Source organism: Diceros bicornis, chromosome 22 (genome assembly GCF_020826845.1).
Source record: "Diceros bicornis minor isolate mBicDic1 chromosome 22, mDicBic1.mat.cur, whole genome shotgun sequence".
Classification (NCBI taxonomy): domain Eukaryota; kingdom Metazoa; phylum Chordata; class Mammalia; order Perissodactyla; family Rhinocerotidae; genus Diceros; species Diceros bicornis.
In genome coordinates, this window is record NC_080761.1 from 24,424,375 (window position 1) to 24,446,179 (window position 21,805).

Genomic DNA, 21,805 nt, shown 5'->3' on the forward strand with positions numbered 1-21,805 from the left:
AACAACCGAACACGTTCATTATCTTACTTTTAATGTTTGGATAAGTAAATAGACTAGAGATTTTTAATATCTCCCAGAAATAAACCAAGGTACACTTTGCTCTAGACAACAAAAATTAAGGATTTACTCTTACTCTTCAATCATTTATTTAAAAACTATAAACCTTGACTAAGTGAATCAAATAAGTTCTTACAAGAAAAATATTTTTAAAAGATGAATATAGGGGCCGGCCCAGTGGCGTAGCGGTTAAGTTCGTGTGCTTTGCTTCGGCGACCTGGGGTTTGCAGGTTCGGATCCCTGGCGTGGACCGATGCACCACTTGTCAAGCCATGCTGTGGCCGCATCCCACATAAAGTAGAGGAAGATGGGCACGGATGTTAGCCCAGGGCCGGTCTCCCTCAGTAAAAAAGAGGACTGGCAACGGATGCTAGCTCAGGGCTAACCTTCCTCACACACACACAAAAAAAGATAAATATATATCTCCATTATATCTAAATGTCTCCATTTATCCAAATATTTTAAATGCAAGTTAAACCTTTCCTTCAAAGTTCCTTACCTCTCCTTATGCACCACCCTCTTCCAATACCCTAATGTAACCTTGCAATTATTACTCTATAGCTAAGAAAGACAGTTTTCTAACAGTGGTTAATCACATTAACTTCACAAAACATATGAAGCAATCAGTAACAGCGCCACGAAATAGCACCTCTATGGAGCCACAACTTAACTACTGTCCCAGCCAGTACATCACCTTTAAGGAAGGTGCACATCACTATGGTGACTGCAAACACTTTCCCTTGTTTACAGAGGACCTGACTCCCTGGCAGTTCATTCATTCAAACCTTCCAGCAAAACACTCTCAGCTTCAAAACTCTTCTTGAAGTACTGCCTCTTCATGAGAACAACATCGGAGGTTCATGTTGGTGTCCTTTCCTTTCTCTCAACGCTCTAATGGCTTCTCATCACACTAAAAATAAAACCCAAAGTCACTATCAGGTTTATGAGGCTCTACTTGCCTTGGCCCCAAATACTCCTCTCCACTTCCTCAGCTCCGGCCATTTACACAGTACCTCAAACGGGCTGAGGAGCTCTGCCTCAGGCTTTGCACTTACTATTCCTTCTGCCTAGAATGCTTTTCCCAACATAACTCAGCAGATATTGAATAGTTTGCTTCTCCACTTCATTTAGATCTATGTTTGTTATATAGACTCAATGTTTGCATCCCTCCAAAATTCCTATGTTGAAATTCTAACCCCCAATGGGATGATATTAGGAGGTAGGGCCTTTGCGAGGAACTTATGTCATGAGGGTGGAACCCTCATGAATGAGATTAGTGCCCTTATCAGAAGAGACATGAGAGAGCTTGCTTCCTCCCTCTCTCTCTCCCCCCATGTGAGGACACAATGAGAAGACGGCCATTTGCAAACCAGGAAGCAGGCACTCACCAGACACCACATCTGTTGACACCTTCACAAATGTTTACTGTTTAAGCCACCCAGCCTATGATCTATCTGTTACCAGCAGCTCAAGCTAAGACAATGTTCACGTGTATTCCCCTCAGAGAGGGCTTCTCTGACTCCCTTTCCAAGATAACACTCTGTCCACCACCACTACCATCACTCTACTCCTTAGCCTGCTTAATTTTTCTCCACAGCATCTTGTATTAAATTATACATGTATTTTTCTTTATCATTGGCCTTCCCCACTAGAAAGGAATAATCCTAGTACCTAGAACCATGTTAATAGGCACTCAAATATCTGTTGATTTACGAATCAACTAAAGTTAAGTACGTCTTTAGGAGACAGCCTTGGAGAACAAGTGAAGTCATCTTAGGATCAAGGGGCATGCACTGCACACCCCGTGAGGTGTCACACCCATCGTTATAACATAGTGTCATAACATAGAGACATAACATAGTATCATAGCTAAGAGAGACGGCCCTGGAGCTGGACCACCTGGCTTTGAAACCTGGCTGTATGGTTATCTCCTACTATCTCTGCTCCACAGTTTCCTCACTTATGAGGCCAGTATATCTCCCGCACGGGTTGCTGTGAATTTTTAACAAGTTAATGCCTGTTTATTGCTTAGAAAGTACCTGGAATGTAGTAAGCACCCAAGTAAGTGTTAGGTACTCATCAGCAATGATTATCATTTTAGGGCCCCACCTTCCTTTACGCAACTTTCTAACCATAGACTATTTCTCCAGTATTTCTTATTTTATAACATTCAGCTCTTACCCTCTACCCATTTTAGTCACTTCATGTTGCTTTTTATCTTTCTGTTCCAATTACCAAGATACCAATGATTTATTTTTATCAAAAAAATGCACGTACAAGGTAATATACCAAATGACGTAGAGGACTTCATGAGAGCAACTATTTCCTAATTTTCCCGTTCCTGCCACTGGTTCCATTCTCCCGAGACAACCATTCTTAAAATTTTCTGTTTTGGTCTCTTGGTGGTTATCTCCATCACTCTAGATAACATGCTTAAATCTCTCATGCTTGATTCATATCAGAGACTTTCTCATACTGTCCCGGCCTCCACCCAAAGTTTGATATATTGTTTTAATTCCCCTGTTCATTATCTTTGTAACTTTAAATACTCCAGTCTTCATTTGTGTTTACACCAACCTTTGTTTTGAAGTAAAACTGTCTTTATTTACCGACAACATGATTGGCTATGTAAAAAATTCCAAGCATGGGCCTGCCTGGTGGCATAGTCATGAAGTTTGCATGCTCTACTTCAGCGGCCCGGGGTTCATGAGTTCAGATCCCAGGCACTGACCTACGCACTGCTCATCAAGCCATGCTGTGGCAGGCGTCCCACATAACATAGAGGAAGATTGGCACAGATGTTAGCTCAGGGCCAATCTTCCTCAGCAAAAAGAGAAGGATTGGCAACAGATTTCAGCTCAGAGCTAATCTTCCTCACCAAAAAAAAAAAAAAATTCTATGCATGCTACAAAAATGTTACTAGAATTAATAATACATGAGTTTAACACCTCACCAAGGAACATATAAGGATGGCAAACAAACACATGAGAAGATGCTCAACATCATTAGCCATTAGAGAAATACAATTTAAAACCACAATGAGCCACCGCTATACACCCATGAGAATATCTAAAATGAAAAAGACTAACCATACCAAGTGCTGATGAAGATGTGGAGCAACTGGAACTCTCACATGCCACCAGCGAGAATGCAAGATGGCAAAACAACTCCAGAATTCGACCAACTTATAACAACTGTATCTCAGTCCCTCACTTTAGGAGATGAGATGATTAGCATGTTTATCCTCTCCTCTCTGCTTCCATATCCCACCATCAGTCAGTTACAATTTTACTCTTTTGAGGCTGCTACCATCTGTAATCTGGCCTGAAAACACAACTACTAACCATGCTTAGTCCATAGTCTGACTCTAAGGGCAGAAAACCGAGAAAGAGCACCTGTCTGATTATAATTATGCCACTATGCTCACCACCAGGTTAAGTAAGGAATTAAGATTTCAGTCTTATTATAGATCCAGTGTCACGACTACAGACCCAGTGTTGTGACTCCTATGCCAACGATGTTAAACTCTATGAGTTCCTCTCTTTTTTTTTTTTTTTTGTGAGGAAGATCAGCCCTGAGCTAACATCCATGCCAATCCTCCACTTTTTGCTGAGGAAGACCAGCCCTGAGGTAACATCCATTGCCAATCCTCCATCCGTTTTTTCCCTTTTTCTCCCCAAAGCCCCAGTAGATAGTTGTACGTCATAGCTGCACATCCTTCTTAGTTGCTGTATGTGGGACGCGGCCTCAGCATGGCAGGAGAAGTGGTGCATCGGTGCGCGCCCAGGATCCGACCCCGGGCCGCCAGCAGCGGAGCACGCGCACTTAACTGCTAAGCCATGGGGCCGGCCCCCCCTCTCATTTTTGATCAGGTATTACCCATGTCAGTAACTCCAGTCAAACCCCTCTGCCATTTGATCCAAGTCATCAAACTATGCATATTTCCACTACATAACCGAAGTTTTTATTAGCATTTGAGGAATGTCCAGTCAACCTCAAACCTCAGCCTTCAAGATTCCACAGGTGTTTTAAAAGTGCTTTCTGGATGACTTCTGGGAGGTTCTCCTACTCCACCTAAACTAAATAGGTAATGATTGAAACAATGATCATCTCTGTATGTGAGGCACGGCGTTAGGTACTGTGCAAGCTGTGATAATGACAACCACGTACCATACGATCTAAACTAAATAAGCAATGAACTTGTTTACTACATTGAGCAGCATGTCCTAGTTTAGACTCTATCACATGAATTATTTGTTGCCCACCAGCATTCCTCTTAACGAGTAAACATGAGTTGTGCTTTCTTCAACAAACCTTCATATCCAAGATTCATCTCTTTTTAAAGATAAAAGCACGTTGTTCTCCTCATTCATGTTGAGAGTTCTAAATTCTAGAACTCTGATCAGACAGACTTGAGCAAAGCATCTCACTTGCACCCTTGGCCTCTGGGGATAGGGCAGGAGAATTCTTCATTTACGAGAACCTTATCACAGCAGATGCTACACTCTTTGCTTCAGATCTGCTTGCCCATGGGCTAAAAAGGTGGCTGTCTGGAGCCTTGACCTCCTCCTGTAATTCTTATGAAATAAATTCTCTTACGTGCATGATGCTTTTGTTCTAAGGAACTCAAAGGTCTTTATTCCATGTGGCCTCACAACATGCCTTTGACCTAGGCCAGGAGCCAGTGTATAGATTCTCGTTCCACAGACGGGGGGAAAAAAAAAGCACAAAAGAGATCAGCCCACTTGACCAGAGGTCACCAAAGTGTCAAGAGAGGGGCAGGATGAGCCAGAATCTCTGCTTCTCTGACCAGAGCTCTTGCTGCATCCAAATTCAGCCTGTGCAAATGTATGCAAAATGTCACTTAAAAACACAGGAAGTTCAACCCAACGAAACCAAGAGATAAACTCTGCTCGCAATAAGGTATGGTGGGGAAGGCTGCCAAAAGATATATCCTCTTCCTCTGAAACTTTAAAATAGTGAGAATGATAAATGACAAGAATTTTGTTCTGGTTTTGTAGACTTTTCTGCTAAGTAAATTTCTTTTCTTTTTAGTGAGAAATAGAACTTTCTAGCTACAAACACATTGTAAGCAGGCACTTTCTATTTCATTCAAGGTACATCAACTGATAGAAATCCTTACAGAACTTTGAGTTGTTCACCTTTTTACTTCATTCTTCTAAAGGAGAATAAAAATAATCAAAAAGGAGTAGAAGCAGTTAGTGTGTAGAAGGCACTGGAGCTGTTAGGCTGGGTGGGAAACACGCCATGGGAGAAGACGTGGTCCCAGCTGTCAGGACTGAGTCTGCTTGGAGAGGTAAGCTGAGAGCAAATGAAAAGTCAGCCTCGAGGGCAAGTTCCAAGAGAGTGGTAAGAGCAAGAACGCCAAAGGGAATGTGTGCCTGAGAAATCACTTTTCAGCAAGTGTAGGGATCAGAAAAGCCTTCCAGAACAGTGGGATATATGTGGTGTCATGAAAATCTGATACCATTTCCTTAAACAGAGAAGAAAACAGAAGAAGATTCAGTAAGAAAAAATGGAATGAGCCAAAGTATGGAGAAATGAATGGGCAAATGAAGATCAGGGAATGATGCTTGTTCTCAGATATTTTCTCTTCTTAGCCTACAAACCCTTTCAGGGAAGTCTCATTTAATCCCATGGATTTAATCATTGGTGAGAGATCACAACACTCTGTCTCCATCACAGGCCTCTCTCCTTACATCCACTCATACAGCTTCCTTCTAGATCTTCTACCCGGATGTCCTGCAGGTATCTCAATCTCATCCACTCTTATGGCTTGAATCACTGCCAAGAGACCAATGACCATAACACAGCCAGTGTCTTCATCATGGACCACTCTCCTTACAGCCACACTCCACCAAGATATCCCACAGGTAGCATAAATTGGACTCACCATCATAGCTCTCCTGCCTCTGCCACCATATATATGCTGCCTCTTCTCAGTACTCTCTCTCAGCAGATCATCATTCTCCAATCTCTCCAGCTACTCAAGCCAAAAGCCAGAGAATCATCTTCTACTCCTCCCATTCCCTCAAAATTCATATGCAAGTGGTCACCAAGTCCTACAACTTCTCCCTCCTAAATCTCAAATCCGCTCAGTCTTCCCCATCCTCACTACCTTAATTCAGGTCCTCACCATCTCTCCTGTAACTAGTCTCCCTGTGTCTAGTCCCTTTCCCTCCTCATTCATCTCCCAAACTACAGCCCATGTTGCTGATCTAAAAGAAAGATGAGCTCAACCCTTGTCCATAAAATTCTTCTAGTTGTTGCCTCACTGCCTATAAGAGAAAAGTTTAAACTCCTGAGCACATCTAACAAGATGTCCATGGTCTGGCCCCAACACACCCCTGCAGCCCTATCTCCTTCTACCCACTCCTACTCTACTCATCATCAGATTACATAGCTCCAAAACACACTGAGAACCTTTATGACTTCACGTCGTCTTACATATTGTGCCCAGAACTGAGTAAGAGGTTAGGAAATGGTAGTTGCTGTCACTATTATACTACTAAAGGACAACAGTGATGACAATGACGAACAGTCAGCTAGGGCTAGACTGTGGCTGGTCTTGTGGACCAAACCACGGCATTTAGATTTCAGGCATGGTAAAGCCTCTAAGGATTTTGGGGCATGGTAGTGATAAAATTACAATCTTGGCAGCAGGCATTATAACTGATTAAAAGGGGGTAGAGAGGGAGGTATGGAAGCTGTTTGGTAAGCTGCTACAATAGTCCAGGTAAGAGGCATTAATATAGGAAATATAAGTGAGAACCGAGGAGAATATTTTTTTTTAATTCCACAGGACTTGGTAACTGCACAGAAACAAGGATGAACAAAATAAAAAGACTGCTAAAATTTCAAAGGTAGGTAAAAAAAATGAGGTAAAAAAAATTTATAAAAATTTAGAATTTGAGGAGGGGGGTAAATTCAGGTTTTTAAAAGGTGACAGCTGCAAGTATAGATTTCATAGGAGAGGTACTTTCCATAGAGGTAGGGGTCGGAATCACAAGAACAGATAAGCAGCTACGAGAGAGTAAGGTATGAGTTGTTAAATTGTTCTGAATGCTACAGGCCAAAAAGCAAGAGATGTAAAAAAACCTAAAATTTGGCCATGAACAAGGTTGCTCACTGGGACATTGTTCAAAGGAACTTGAGGCAGTGGCAAGGCTAGAAGCTAGACTGTTGACATTTTAAAAAGGAAGGGGAAACTAGGAAGTTGAAGACAAGACTGTCGTAGCCTAAGAAAATCATTTATTCATTCTTTCAACAAATGTTGAGAGCCTTCTTTGCACTGGACACTTTTCCAGGTGTTGGGAATACAGGAGTGAACAGAACACAGTCCCTCCCCTTGGCAATTTTACTTTCCAGTGAAGGAGGCAGACCATGAAGAAACCAATAAAAATGTAACGTCAGGGCGTGTTGATGATCATCTCCAAAGCTGCTAGTCTCACGTGTAGGATACTTAACATTCGGTTCTAAAATGCTTCCAAAAGTCTTTTGACATATGTGGAAAGTGACTGTTCCTTACATAAAGTCTGCACAAAATGAAATGATGCATCGTGTTTACATTATAAATTGCCACATAGGAGAGGAAGTTTCTGAGAAACTGCCAAACCAAATAACGAAGCCCAACTATAGACAAATCTTAAAAGCTAAATTTCCATTCTGTTTTCTATAAACAAACAAACTTAAGTCATGTTTTTCTCTTAACCTTTAGCATGAGAGACTGATTTCCCATTTACTCCGCTTTCCATAAATCTTCACCACTCTGTCTAAACTACGTCTTAGGAAAAAACAATAAAAGGGAATCATTTAAATATAGCTTGCCAAAGCAATGACACTACTGTTTTTCTGTTTCCAGATTATGAATCCATAAGCCTAAGAACAGTCTGGTTCACATCACTCCTTAAAAATACGTTAAATTTTTCATATTCACCTTATTTGTGTTATCGTAGGGATTCAAGTTTGTTTTCCAATGGAAGATGAACATCAGGAAACTTGAGGAAATTTTCTATGCAATTTCTCCAATGGAAAGAGAAATACCTCTGGTATATCTATAACCTCTAAAGACAGAAAACATTAAAAATGCAACTGACACCAAAACACCCATAAATTACCACTCTGTTTAAGTTAAATGAAAAGTCTAGGAAACAGTGCTTTAGACCACAATGTAGTAAACACATAAATATTTTATAAAAAGAAAAGAGAAACCATGAATATCTCAGCCTAAAAAGGTAGCAATTTATCTGAACAGGCCAAAAACAAGATGTAAGAAAAAGATGCTCTTTATTGGCCAAAGAACTAAGTGAACGAGAAAGAATTAAAGCTTGCTTGCTTTACAAATAGAACTCAAGGCCCTCCCTCAAAAACTGCTTTTTTCTTTTAAAAAAATTTTCAATTTCAATGCATAATATGAGTCTATCTGTGAAACATAATTCAGATAATATGGGTGTTACCTGGCTCCCAAGACCACAACAGGTTCTCAATAGCAAAAAACGAGTGAAGGGGCTATCACAGCTGAAAGCCACAGGGCCAAAAAATAAAAAAATAAAAATAATCAAGAAAAGGCAGATAAGCTTTTCAAAAATAGCAAAGTGGGGCCATTTAGTATAGGGGCAAGGAGCCCTCCATCCCAGAATGGATCCAAGAGCTATCACATTATAGCATAAAAGACACAGTCTGTTTGATAGAATCTTTTAAAGAATCAGGGAAGGGTGTGACAACTTTGGGGAAATTTTCTATACAAAAATTGGCCATAATAAATTTTGACACTTAAAGGAGCAAACAAACCCTTAGCAATCAGGAAATTTATTCTAGAAGTAAAACAGCCTGCCCCAAAGTTCTAAGTAGTCAAGAGCTCCCTGTTTTAAGCTCCTTTCATTTTGCGCTCAAATGGTCAATTAAAATGGGCAAGCCTGATGTCTCAATGAATTTCAGGCAGGGAAAAAAAAAAATGCTGTCAAATTGTTCTTGACATATTTTTGAAGTAAGGGTTTGTTTTTTTTTGTCCTTAACAGTGTTTAGGTTCTCACTAAAATAAATTAGTATGAACTTTAGGGTGAGCATTATATGAAAGAATATAGACATGCCTCTGTTTAAAGGCCACGTTTCATCATTATAGCCTATTTATCCTGTATAACAGACAAGGCGGCCCTATGACTTACTTTTCCCCAACTCCAAGTTCTATCAGATGCCTACTCTCCAAATTTCATGATGCCTTCTTGATAGAAATTAAAATTTTGCATGGGGAGCCTTATGGAGTTGTTAACTCACAACCCACCATGAACCCACAGGAGTAGAAAGAGCACTGGATGAGGAGTCACGGTCAGCTCCTCAATAAATGCATGCCTCTGGTCTGAGCTCCTGCACAGGCAGCACCGGAGGGGACAACAGATTAGATTTGTGCTTTCCAAATTGCAGGTTTCAGCCCATCAATGGGGAGTAAAATCAATCTGGTGGATCATGACTAGTGTTTGGCAAAGGCTGGAGGTGATAGGGAACGTATCAAGAAATACCAGAGCATATCTCACGTAGTATAGCTAAGTATTGCTCCACAAAACCTTCATTATGAATATATTATTTATATGTTCATGTTTATACTAGGTTTCAACAAAGAACGTGCTTCTTAAAGGGCACTGACTTGGCCGTAAAGGATTGTACAATCTTGATGAATGTATGACTGAATGTTTATGTCCCCCCAAAATTCATATGTTGAAATCCTAACCCTCAGTGATGGTATAAGGAGGTGAGGCCTTTGGGAGGTAATTAGGTCATGAGAGTGGGGCCCTTATGAATGAGATTAATGCTCTTATAAAAGGGACCCCAGAGAACTCTCTTGCCCTCTTTCCGCCATGTGAGGATACAATGGGAAGTAGGCAGTCTGCAACCTGGAAGATGGTTCTCACTAAACCTCGACCAGGCTGGCACTCGGATCTTGGACTTCCAGCCTCCAGAACTGTGAGAAATCAATTTCTGTGGTTTATAAGACACTCAGTTTATGGTACTTGGGTACTTTTCTCTTATTTACAGTTCAAGTGACACTGAGTAACTGAAAAAGCCATGTGCAAAGATTAAATGCAAGCTGAGCTTAGGCCAAATTACATTAACTAGTTTCTATACGATCCCACAATCCTGCCTCTTATGCTATTGGGGTGGGTCGGGCAGGTCCTAGGACCACAATGGAGTCTTCATCTGTTAAGAGCAGCCGACTGTAGTTACGACCGTGGCCTAACTGCACTCCAGGAGAGCAAGAGCATCCGAGTAGGAAGCTGTTTGGAAGAGCAAATCCTCAGAGACTATGCACGCACGTGTTCTGTGCAAAAGGCCACCAACCTGGAGAGCCCCAGAGGCCAGAATGAGTCTGCTCCCCTGAGGGCTTGGCTGGGTGTGGGAGGTGAAGATCTGGCCAGCAGAGTCTAGGGTCCTCTCCAGCCATCTGAATCGCTCTGGCTGTGGTATAGATGATGGATTAGAGGAAGGCCAGAGTGGACTCAGAAGCTCAGCGAGGCTATGGCTAGAATCCAGCAAAGAGATGAGAAGCTGGACTAGGACAGAATCAGCAGAAACAATGAGAAGCAGACAGATGGGGGAGATATTCAGGAAGCAAAAATCAATAGAAATGAGTGATGGATTAGATGCAGTGGACAAAAAGGATGGGGTCAAGGATGGCTCCCAAGTCTCTGCCTCGTGCAAGGCAGTGGCAAGTGGTGCCCATCACAAAGCTAGGCAACCCTGCCAGAGGACCAGGTATGGAGAGAAAAGATCACAGTTCTGGTCTTAGACATGTAAAATTTGAGATGCCTTTGAGATCTCCAAGTGCAATGTCACTTATGTAATTTAGAGCTCACAGAGAGGCCTGGGATGGAGATACAAATTTTAGATTCACTTATGTTTGCCTTTTTCAAACTCTTATTCCAAAACTACATTTTAAGGTGCAACCACATGAAGCAGAGAAAAGAACATGGCCTTTAAAATCAGAAAAGTCAGGGTTGGAACCATCCCTTACTGGCTCTGTGCTCATGAACACATACCTAACCTGACTAGGCTTCCCTTTCCTCCTCTGTCAGTGAGGATGCTGTGGCCCACCTTCAGGAGCATGGTGAAGATGAAAAGAAACAGCATGTGAGAAGTGCCTGGAAAAGAGTAAGTTCTCAGTAAAGTAGACCCAGAACCATGTTCATACTTGTTTGTATACCCCATAGCACCTGGTACTCTACTGGCCAAGAGTCCATCAATATCTAGTATGTTGAATTGACTTAAGTATTCTGAGAATTGTCAGAAAACCACTGTTTCCTCTTCCTGGACAACCACTAGCTCTCGAATCATTCCTCCACCTGGCATCCTACTGAAGCAACACCCAACCATAAGTTATGCATGGAGCGTGTCTTACCCCTCATCACCCACATGCCCTGGTACATCTCCCAATCCTGAGAGTACCCATCACTTGGCAGGGCCAGTGACTATCAAGAGCTTTTTTTTTTTTTTTTGTGAGGAAGATCAGCCCTGAGCTAACATCCATGCTAATCCTCCTCTTTTTGCTGAGGAAGACAGGCTCTGAGCTAATATCTATTGCCAATCCTCCTCCTTCCCCCCCACCCCAAAGCCCCAGTAGATAGTTGTATGTCATAGTTGCACATCCTTCTAGCTGCTGTAGGTGGGACGCGGCCTCAGCATGGCTGGAGAAGCGGCGCGTAGGTGTGCGCCCAAGATCCGAACCAGGGCCACCAGTAGCGGAGCGCGTGCACTTAACCACCAAGCCACGGGGCTGGCCCTCAAGAGCTTTTTGGTACCATCTAAAGTCCTAGATACCCAATCCAGTCATGTGAACTTGTTCTCTTGTGATCCACTCAGCCCTAAGAAAAGCCAAGACTGGTTTTATTTCTCGCCTGGTATTTCTGGTGGAGCAGGCAGATGGTACCCCCTCCACACACCCCGGGATTCCCCCAGGGCATAGTGAGCACTCAGGAGGCTTATACTTTGAGCAATAGATTCAACATTTCCTGCCAATATCGAGTGTGTATCAGAACCATCTGGAGGTCTGTTGACACTCACATTGCTGAACCCCATCCCCAGAGTTTGATTCAGTTGGCCTGAGGTATGGTATGAGAATTTGTGTTTCTAACAAGTTCTCAGGTGATCCTGCTGCTGGTGGTCCAGGGGCCACACCTGAGAAGCACTGCCCTGGTTTCTTCCCTAGTATCCGCTATTGATGTATCTAATGTTTAAAGAAAAACCAGCTGATGTTGGGAAGTTTTTACCTGAAGTATCATAGGCTTTGCCTTTCATGTTTTCACCAAGATGTCTTAATTAAGAATTGCATGTGTTTATGATTTAGGTCTTTTAGATCCCATTTTAACAGTTCTGAATGTTTTGTTTTATGCTTGATAATTTCTACTTATCTGTTCTCTACTATTCATTTTTGAGTAAATGAAAAGGAATAACTCTTTAAATAGAGACATTGCTTCATACTTGTGCCAGGATTTATTCACCTCAACTAGCAATGTTTCCTCCTCCTAGAGGACCTGGTTGTCATTCTCATGGAGTTGCCTTTAAGAACTGTCTTCACAGCTGAACGTGTTCAGCTTGAGGGACCTCTTCAATGGTGGCCCAGTTCATCTTGACAGAATAGATGGGACTTATTCATCCACTCATTTAAATACTTACTGGGCACCCACTATGAGCGAAGCACTAGAAAAACAGTGTTCAAAAACCACAACCTCTACCCTCCAAAAGTTCATAATCCTGGGTTGAGTGTGAGATTGGGCAGAGGTGATAAAAAAACAAGAGAAATACATAAACAAATAAGTATCCACCATGATAAGAAAACATATGAAGAAGGTCCCCTTTAGGTCAGATTATTGGAGGGGGCCCCAAGAGGAGGTAACATTTAAACTGATTAACTTAGAGCAGCTTAAAGTCCATTCTTGTCTGTGTAGCCTGAGCCAAACTGACTATTAAGCTACCTTGGGTGCTTTAAAAATATGTTTAGCTGGCATTTATAAATAATAAAAAGAATATCACATTTCATATTTAGATTATTATTTCTGTTAAGGAAGAAAAATAAAAAATTACTCCTAGGCATGTGGCTTAAAAGAAGGCTGGAGGTCTGGTAAATAAATACCATTTATGATAAAAAATGAAGGACCACTATGAACTATTGAAACTAGTCTCTATCAGCCTGCCTGATGTTCTAAAATGATCTGGAAGATAATAGAATTATTCGAATAACTATGCAACATCCCAAGGTTTTGAAGAGTGATACTCCTTTGGATGTATAAATTGTCCCATACACATTTGTTAAATCCCCACCATTTGCCAGGCATAGTGCTAAATTCCAAGAACACAAGATAAACAAAACATGATGCCTAACCTCTTCCATTGACAAATATGAGCTAAACACCTATGATGTGCTTACCACTCCCTCAAGCAGGTCACAGTATTGCTGCTTTTGATGGTTGCTGTTTTGTTTCCTTACTTTATCAACAAATGTCATGACTGAATGATCCAGAGAACATGATGGTGGGCATGGTTTACAAAAAAAAAAGAAAGAAAAAATGTGTGTATTAAATGTTGAAAACCAACTAGCCAACGTGTTGAATCTACTGTGTTTCTTTTCTAGTCTATGAAGCAAAGAAACACATTTTTATGGCTAGCTATAACTATCCTCCTGCCAAACCTCTTGCTCAGCACTGCTAGAGGGCAAAGACTTAAATATCACCTCTTTCTTACAAAATGTATGAACTTTCTCCAGTGCTGTCTTTAGTCTCAATTCAAGGTAGTTACAACTCCCTAGGCCCCCAGTGTTTGCAGTTCCAATCAGTGCCTGAACCTCAACTCAAAGAGACACATGCCCACTTTTAGTGGGAGCAGTGCTTTCTATTTCATTACAATTTCACAACTGAATTTCTAAACCTCTTAGAGAAAACAAGTCTCAAGAACTTACTACTCAACTATTATGTAAACTCCTCAAGACAAACTTCTCACCCACTGTTTATTCAGCCCCATAAACAACCCAGAAGATTTTCTACAGGAACTCACTTCGTGTAGTTGCCCATTCAAAGACCAGATTGTTTTAACTTAAAATAATAATACCAAGGCACTGCCAGCTGATTAAACATGTAGCCACATCCCAATTATTATCTATATTTCAAATCTTCGCAAGAGTAACCTAGTTTGGGTATGATTCCTACCTTTTCGTATCTAATCGTCTCCTTTGTTTGCCACTCATGAAGCTAGACAGAAGTAGATACAATTGTGAATGGAAAACACAAAAATCAAGCCTGTTTTCCTTCATCTACGCTTTTATACTGAAAGGAACCTGATGGAATAAACCACTTCATCAATGGCAGCCAAGTGTTTACTATACAGTACTTCAAAAATTTCATCAATAGATTAATGTTTATTTTCAAAAAGAACAAAACTAAATAAAACAAAGGCTAGGTTTCCCCCCTCCCTGATTTCCCTGGCATTTAGAAGAACTGCCATAGATAAGTCCACAAATGAACAGCTGAGCTACATAATGTAGTGTTCTAAATGGGCAGCTTCTAAAAAAATAAAAAGACTCCTTCCAACTCCAGTTAATGTACTTGATACAAAGAGAACATGTTTCTGCAACAAATACATTTAGGACTTGATGTTTTACAGAGTAACTAATGAAGGCAGTAGCCACAGGAAAAAAATTATTTTTCCAGAATATTAAATGTTCTGACTCACCATTCCACAGAAGTACAAGCAAAATGAAAATGCAAATTAAATGTATACATATTTATGACTTTACCAGCTGTATGACAGGGCCACCTTTGGCTTCTGGCTTTATTTACCAAGAAGAGAAGCTTGGAAAACCAGCATATGTTTGTATTTCTGTTCTACTAGTTTCCCCTCTCCAACCACTGGTTGGAGCAAAGTATTAATTCTGAGTCTGGTGATATACATAAGCAAAGAGAATCATAGTGAACAGATGCACACGAACAAACATTTTCTCCTTAATGGTATTGCTTGGACAAGAAAATTTATAAATACTAAACCTTTTAAAAATGTGATGCCTCACTAATAATTACTAATAAACAGAAGTTTTCTGTTAACTTCTATCTTTCTAAAAGTCAAAAAATACACCTTTACCATAGAAACCCTGGCACAACCTTGAATATGAACCTTAAGACTTCCCCATTCGCCCTGGTCCTCCTGATAAACATCTGTGTGACCGTGAAGAAGTCAATTCACCTCTAAGCCTCAGCCGTCTTCCCATAAAAGTCTCTGAACTAGTTAATATTTGAGTTCTTTATCAGAAAGAAATACATCTCAATCCCCAATGGGTGTATCTGTTAATAATACTCAAGAGCCATTCTAATTCTTTGTCATCATTCTTCTAAATATAAAAAAACTACTTTTGTGTATCTAGGAGGGAGGGGTAGAAAGAGGATTCTTAAAGGGAACAGAAACTAGATTGGTTTTGTTAATTAGGTTCCCCTCTAAAACCTCCAGCCAGTATTAGCATCTGCTGACATTTACTCAAATAAAAAAAAAAAAGAGTGGTTGGTTTCTTCATCTCAAGACATACTCTTTCATAAGACCGCACAAGTCAATTTCTAGGTATGTATCTTTCAGCCTGCTACACATTACTAACAACAAAGGGGGGAAGCAAGCAAAAGAGCACGACATAGATGTGAGTCTATCGGCTACATAGAGAAACGCTCTTCTTTATATGACGTATTCAAGAAGCAGAGCAACAATGAGCACCTGGGCCTGCCAGCTTCAGGGGGCACACCTCTTGTAGGTAAATAATCTCATGGGTCAGCAGATGTTGGGAATTTACATGATGAGATGCTCTCTATGTTTTACAGCATGTTTTCTTTATGAGTCATTTCATTTACCTCCTGCGTTCATTCAACAGCTATTTATTGAGTACTTACTATATTCAAACCCTAAAGCTAAAGTATAAGCTGACTGTCTGGAATATTCAAGTAAACCCTGACATGTATTTTAGAGTAGTTCAGCTCCTCAGAATATTTCCAAGCCAAATTGTAACACTAAACAATATAGATGCTAAGCGAAGTGTACTTGGTTTTCTGTCCCTTCACTAAGTGGAATGTGGTCAAGGAGAGGGGGGAGTAAATTACAGGTGGAATAGATAATTAGCTAAATCTCTTAGTTAATACAGGGTAAAAAGCTTTCTTTCCTCTATAGAAATAACACTGGATTATAAATACAATGATGAGCATTATAGAATGCTAAAACTAGAAAGAGAAGGATAATTCAATTGGAACTTGTTTTATATGTGGGAGACTTGAGGCTCAGGGGTGATATGGTTTGGCTCAGGTCATACAGCCAAATACAGTGCCAGAACTAGAACCCAGGTCACCAGCAGGCACGCTTAACAGCCCCTAGTGTACGGCAGTATCCACACCGTGTCCTCACTGCTATCAGAAATGGAACAACGGCATAACCCACAAAGGGACTAGACATCAGGAGCTCGGACTTCTAGTCTTGTAAACTCCACTAGGTTAGACACGATACCACGGAAAACACCCATCACTTGTCTAAACCTCAGTTTTCTCATCTGTCAAATGTGAACAGTGCGACTGTGCAGACCACAATAAATGCAGACGCACTCTGGCCACTGTAAAAACCTTATACCAGTACAGAACCAGCACTGGGTGGTAACAGGAGTGGTGTGGGGTATTTCAGAGAACGAGGACTGTGACTCTAAGTCCAGCCATTTGTTACCTTGCTAAGTCGCTGAACCTGTGAGCCTCACGTTCCTCCTGTGAATACATGGTTAATAATCTTTGCCCTGCCTCCCTCAGAAATAGTTGGAATTCAATGAGAATACTGAAAAGCATTTACACATAGCAAGCATTGATGCAAATATAAGGTATTATTATTAAATCCCTTTAGTCTTCTTAATTTGGTCAAAAAAGTAACATGGTTTTATATTCAGTTCTTACCAGCTTTCCTTCTCAACTAAGATGTCATTATGTATCAGTCTCAGACCGGCCAGTTTTTTCATCGGTCCTCATAACTCTCCACTCACATCACTGGACACAGAATGCACCACTTCCCTCAGCTCAGAGATCATGCATGATGCTTACTCAACTTCCCACCGGCATGGACTTGGCTGAGAAAGGTTGTCTTCCAGGGCCTTCTTTCAGCTGGGAATGCTCTGACAAAAGCTTCCATGAACATTATTCTACTTCATCACATTAGAGTGGTAATGAAACCAGCCCTTCAGCTTTTCTCCACTCTGACAACTGCAGAACATTCAGTCTTTCCACAGAACAAGAGAGATGTCTGGTGGATGTTTTTCACCGAGGGGCAACAGGGGTTCCCCACATGGTCACTCAGGAGTACAGACGGGGGGACCACTTCTTTGCAAAAGACTAATACAACTATCCGTTAAGGGTCATTCACCTTAGAGCTAGGGCTTCCAGCAGGCTGAGAACATCATAGAAAGATGGGGGGGGGGGGGGGATGGTGATTTTTTGGTCTGCAACACTCTGCCTTTCAAAAGCATCAGAGTAACTAACATTTCCTTGTTGAGAGCCCTGATTTCAGTGGATCAGATGAATGAATTCATCAGCCTATCCAAACAACTTCTTTGGAACAGGTTTCTACCCAACCACGCCGGGCACCAGACACAAGCTGGGGGGATAAGAAATGACAACAAGCTCATCTGCATAGATGAGAGAGAAGCAGACACTTGTCGTCTTCTTTTTTGACGACTCCTGGCACCGGCCTGGCAAATCAAACCCTGGCATTCTCCCTCTCCGTTGCCCCCACATTCCCACCCCCCCGCCCCAGCTGTTGAAGCGTCACGTTGACGGGGCTGGGGGAGGAAAGCAGAGGAAACGCAGAAGTCTGTTGCTGCATTTAGGCTGGAACCGTACCGCACCTGTTCAATCCGGCTCCAGCGCCAGAAATGACCAGAACACCGACTTGCAAGCCCCTCTGGAGATCCCAAGGGCGCCTAACAAGTTCACCGCTGTTTAATTCCCGGGAAGGGTGGTGGGAGATCTCTCCTGCTGCTGCCAAACTCAGCTAGTTGCCCTTAAAAGAGGAGGGGGCTCCCGCTTAAGTGAGCCCAGAGTGATCCCCGAGTGTCACTGCGGCCCCGGGGATCGGGTGGCGAGCGGGTGGCTGCCCGCGGGGAGCGCGCAGCCGTGACCCCCGTGGAATGATGGTCCCGCTTCGGTGGCAACACGCAGCCCCGCTACCCTACCCCCAGCACAAGACGGACAAAGTGGGAGCGCAGAGAGGCCGCCAGGATTCATCAAAGACCCAGGATCCCCAAGCCCAAGCTCAGAAGAGGGTCGAGGGAGGAGGGGCCAGGGACGCGCAGGAAACTTACCTCACCCGGGCAACATTCGGGCGCCTCCCCTGTCGAGACCAGTTGCGCCACAGTCTGCAAGTTATCGGGATGTTGTTGCTTCCCCCAGCGAAGGGAGAGCGGTGCAGGCCAGGGGCGGGAGGGTCGGCGGGGCGTGGGCGAGGGCGGGGAGCAGCGCCGGGAGCCGGCAGGTGCCGGGGCCGAGCCTTGCGGCCAAACTCGGCCCGGACGCGCGGCTGCGAGTGTGCAATGCGCGCGCGCCGCGGCGAGTGTGTGTGTCCTCGCTTTCCCCTTCCTTCTCCGCCAGTCCTTCGGCCAGAAAGAGGAGCCGGCGGCCGCCAAAGCCCCAGCAGCTGCGAGCGGCTCTAGGGCCCGGCGTAGCCTCGCCGCGGCGCGTTCGGGGACCGGGGGCCAAGGAGCAGCAGCGCCCCGGGCTCGGGGCGCGGGTGCGGGTCCCGGCGCACTGCGCGCCCGAGGCTGAGCGAGGCGCAGAGAGAGCAGTCTGCGCGGAGGCTGCCGCGGCTCGGGGAGGCTGCAGGCCCCGCCTGCCGGCCGCCAGGCTCTTCCCCTTTTCTCTCCACCCCCTTGCTCCATCCCCGCACGCCCTGCAGAGAAGCCAGACCGGTTTGCAGCAGCAGCAGCGGTGGGAACCTCCGCCGGAGTGGGACCGGGCCCCCGAGTCGGTGCGTGGAGACACGGTGCTCTGTCATGCCCCGGGGTGCCCAGGACGGAGAGCGGAGGGGCCCCTCGATTTGGTCAGTTCCTCTAAGGCTCGCCAAGGGCTTCCCGGCGGTTCTCAAAGTCTTGCAGCCCCGCTACATAGGGCTGTGTTTGGGATAGGGCTTCCCCCTTCCTAAGGCTTCTGAGCTCGCCAACGCCAAGTCGCCTGCCCGCTGGACTCGACTTGCGGCGAAGCCCGCACCTAAGCGTAGGTGCCCCCTCCACCAGGAAGGGACAGGCTAGGATTCCAAGGCGACGGTGTCTCCCTTTCTAAGATCTGCAGGTGTGCCCAGGACGTAAGACCTACCCAACAGGTCGGGTAGGTTGGCGAGGGGGTCCCAGGAGAGAAGACTGGAGGGACGTCAAGAGTGAATGGAGTGGGAACTAAATTGTACTGAGCGCGCCGAGTGGGCGTGGGGGCACTTGTAATCTCACCTGATGTTAGTGGAGAGGAGAAGAGAGGGTAGGGCCAGATCTGTAGGAATCTCTTGGAAGAATGCTGTTCTGGAAGCTGTAGCAAAACTTACTTAATAGGAACCGAGAGGTAACGGATCTCTCCCAGCTGAATCGAAGCAAGTGGTATTTCTCAGCCTCATCACTTCCTTCCACCTTACCCTTCTTTCAAAAAACAAACAAACAAACAAACCACTGAGGGAAAACGTGGGCTACATTCTGTCTGAGGAAGACCAACATTTCATGGTCCTAATCCTCAGATATCCCTGGCTTGGTGAGCCAAAGTGAATTTCCTTTTGAAAGGCTACTTGCTTAGTTCTCAGCAAAGGGAACAGGTCTTTTTAGTTTTGAAATCTTTTTGTACCTCTCACCCTCCACTTTGGGTAAGTTTGTTGTGGTTTAATAGCAGCTCAGAATGGAATGCAATAATTCCCTGGTAACTCACATATCTACTATTCTTAGGCTGTTTTTCCAGCCTGCTTTTTCCAGATGTGTCTGGCCCTTACTGGGAGTTGGTCTTCACTTGTTCAGGACCTTGTGACTTGCGTCTGGTTTTATCCTGGCATCGTAGACTCTTCAAAGCTCAGAGCAGGAACACACATCTAGTCCAGCTCGCTCACTTTACGGATGAGAAAACTAAGACCCAAAGACATTAAGTGACCTAAGGGCCAGAACACAGGTTCCTTGACTCCCAATTCCTGAACAATAAATAACAGAAACGCTGGATTAACAAAGTTCAAGATGGGGTCGATAGAGGGGGCAATGGAGGAAAGAGGAACTGATCAAAGAACCGGTCATCTGCCTGGTGTGAGTGACTGTGTAGGGGGCAGCACCACACCGCTCTCTGTAGCAGGCTGGCTGGGATCAGGGAATGGTAATCCCTGTCTCCCCTTCTCTGGTCCTCAGATGTCTGCCTTGAAATCCAAGGAGTGGAAATCGAATCTGTTTCCCAGAGAGGTAGTGATAAGTGAAAATGCAAAGTCAGTTCTCAGTATTTCCTGGGAATGCAGAGGAGGTGAAAACAGGTAAAGCCAAACTTAAATCACAGTGGATCAGAGGTGGTCACACACATTACATACAACTGCACGCATAGGTATGCCCACACAGCCCTCCTTTTCCATTAAGAGCCTGATTGACTTCCTTCTGTAAAGCACAGATGCTAACCAGCCGTAGGTTTCCAGAGAGAAGTCACAGATAGACTGCCCACTGGCTATATAGAGAGCTAACTCTATTACTCTGTTAAACAGGATTCTAAGGAACTCTACAAGAGCCCTAAGATCATTATTGTGAATTAATGGAACAAGGGATCACATAGTATGAGACCTGATATTTCTTCCCGATTCTATCTCTAAATCTATCAACAGGAATTTGGGAAAATCACCCTCTATTAGAGATGAAAACAACCTCAATATCACTAGCAATAGCGACTTGGCCAATTGGTTCCAGATCTTAGTCCAAAATCTTAATAATGCTATTTAATACACCCCTATGAGAAACATGCATAGATTCCTTGTAGTAGATTTGATAGCATTAATTGCCCCATTTAATGACCTCCCATTATCCAGGTCCTTTCCCTCCAACTGTGTATCCCCTCCCACTCTGGGCTCATCCATATGATTTACTTTGGCCAGTGGAACCCTTGAGGTAAATGAAGGTTTGAAAAATGTTGGTGCAACAATGAGATACCACTACACCCTATTAAAATTTCCAAAATCCAGAACACTGACAACACCAAATGCTGGCGAGGTTGTTGAGCAACAGGAACTCTCATTCATTGCTAGTGGGAATGCAAAATGGTACAGCCACTTTGGAAGACAGTTTGGTAGTTTCTTACAAAACTAAACATACTCTTACCATATGATCCGGCAATTGTGCTCCTTGGTATTTACCCAAAGGAGTTGAAAACTTACTTCCATACAAAAACTTACATATGGATGTTTATAGCAGCTTTATTCATAATTGCCAAATCTTGGAAGCAACCAAGATGTCCTTCAGTAGGTGAACGGATAAATAAACTGTGGTTTATCCACATCCAATATTATTCAGCACTAAAAAGAAATGAGCTATCAAGCCATGGAAAGACATGGAGGAAACTTAAATGCATGTTACTAAGTGAAAGAAGCTGATCTGAAAAGGCTACGTACTGTGTGATTCCAACTATATGACATTCTGGAAAAGGCAAAAGTATGGAGACAGTAAAAAGATCAGTGGTTGCCAGGGGTTAGGAAGAAA

General features: G+C 43.3%; 1 protein-coding gene across 1 annotated transcript in view; it reads right to left on the reverse strand.

Annotated features, from left to right (window-relative positions):
* Positions 1-18,865, reverse strand: part of PIP5K1B (phosphatidylinositol-4-phosphate 5-kinase type 1 beta) — a 282,690-nt gene extending 263,825 nt beyond the window's left edge. The window contains exon 1 of the mRNA XM_058565703.1: positions 18,422-18,865. The gene's annotated coding sequence lies outside the window, so the exon portion shown is untranslated. The remainder of the gene's footprint in view (positions 1-18,421) is intronic.
* Positions 18,866-21,805: the final 2,940 nt, after the last annotated feature.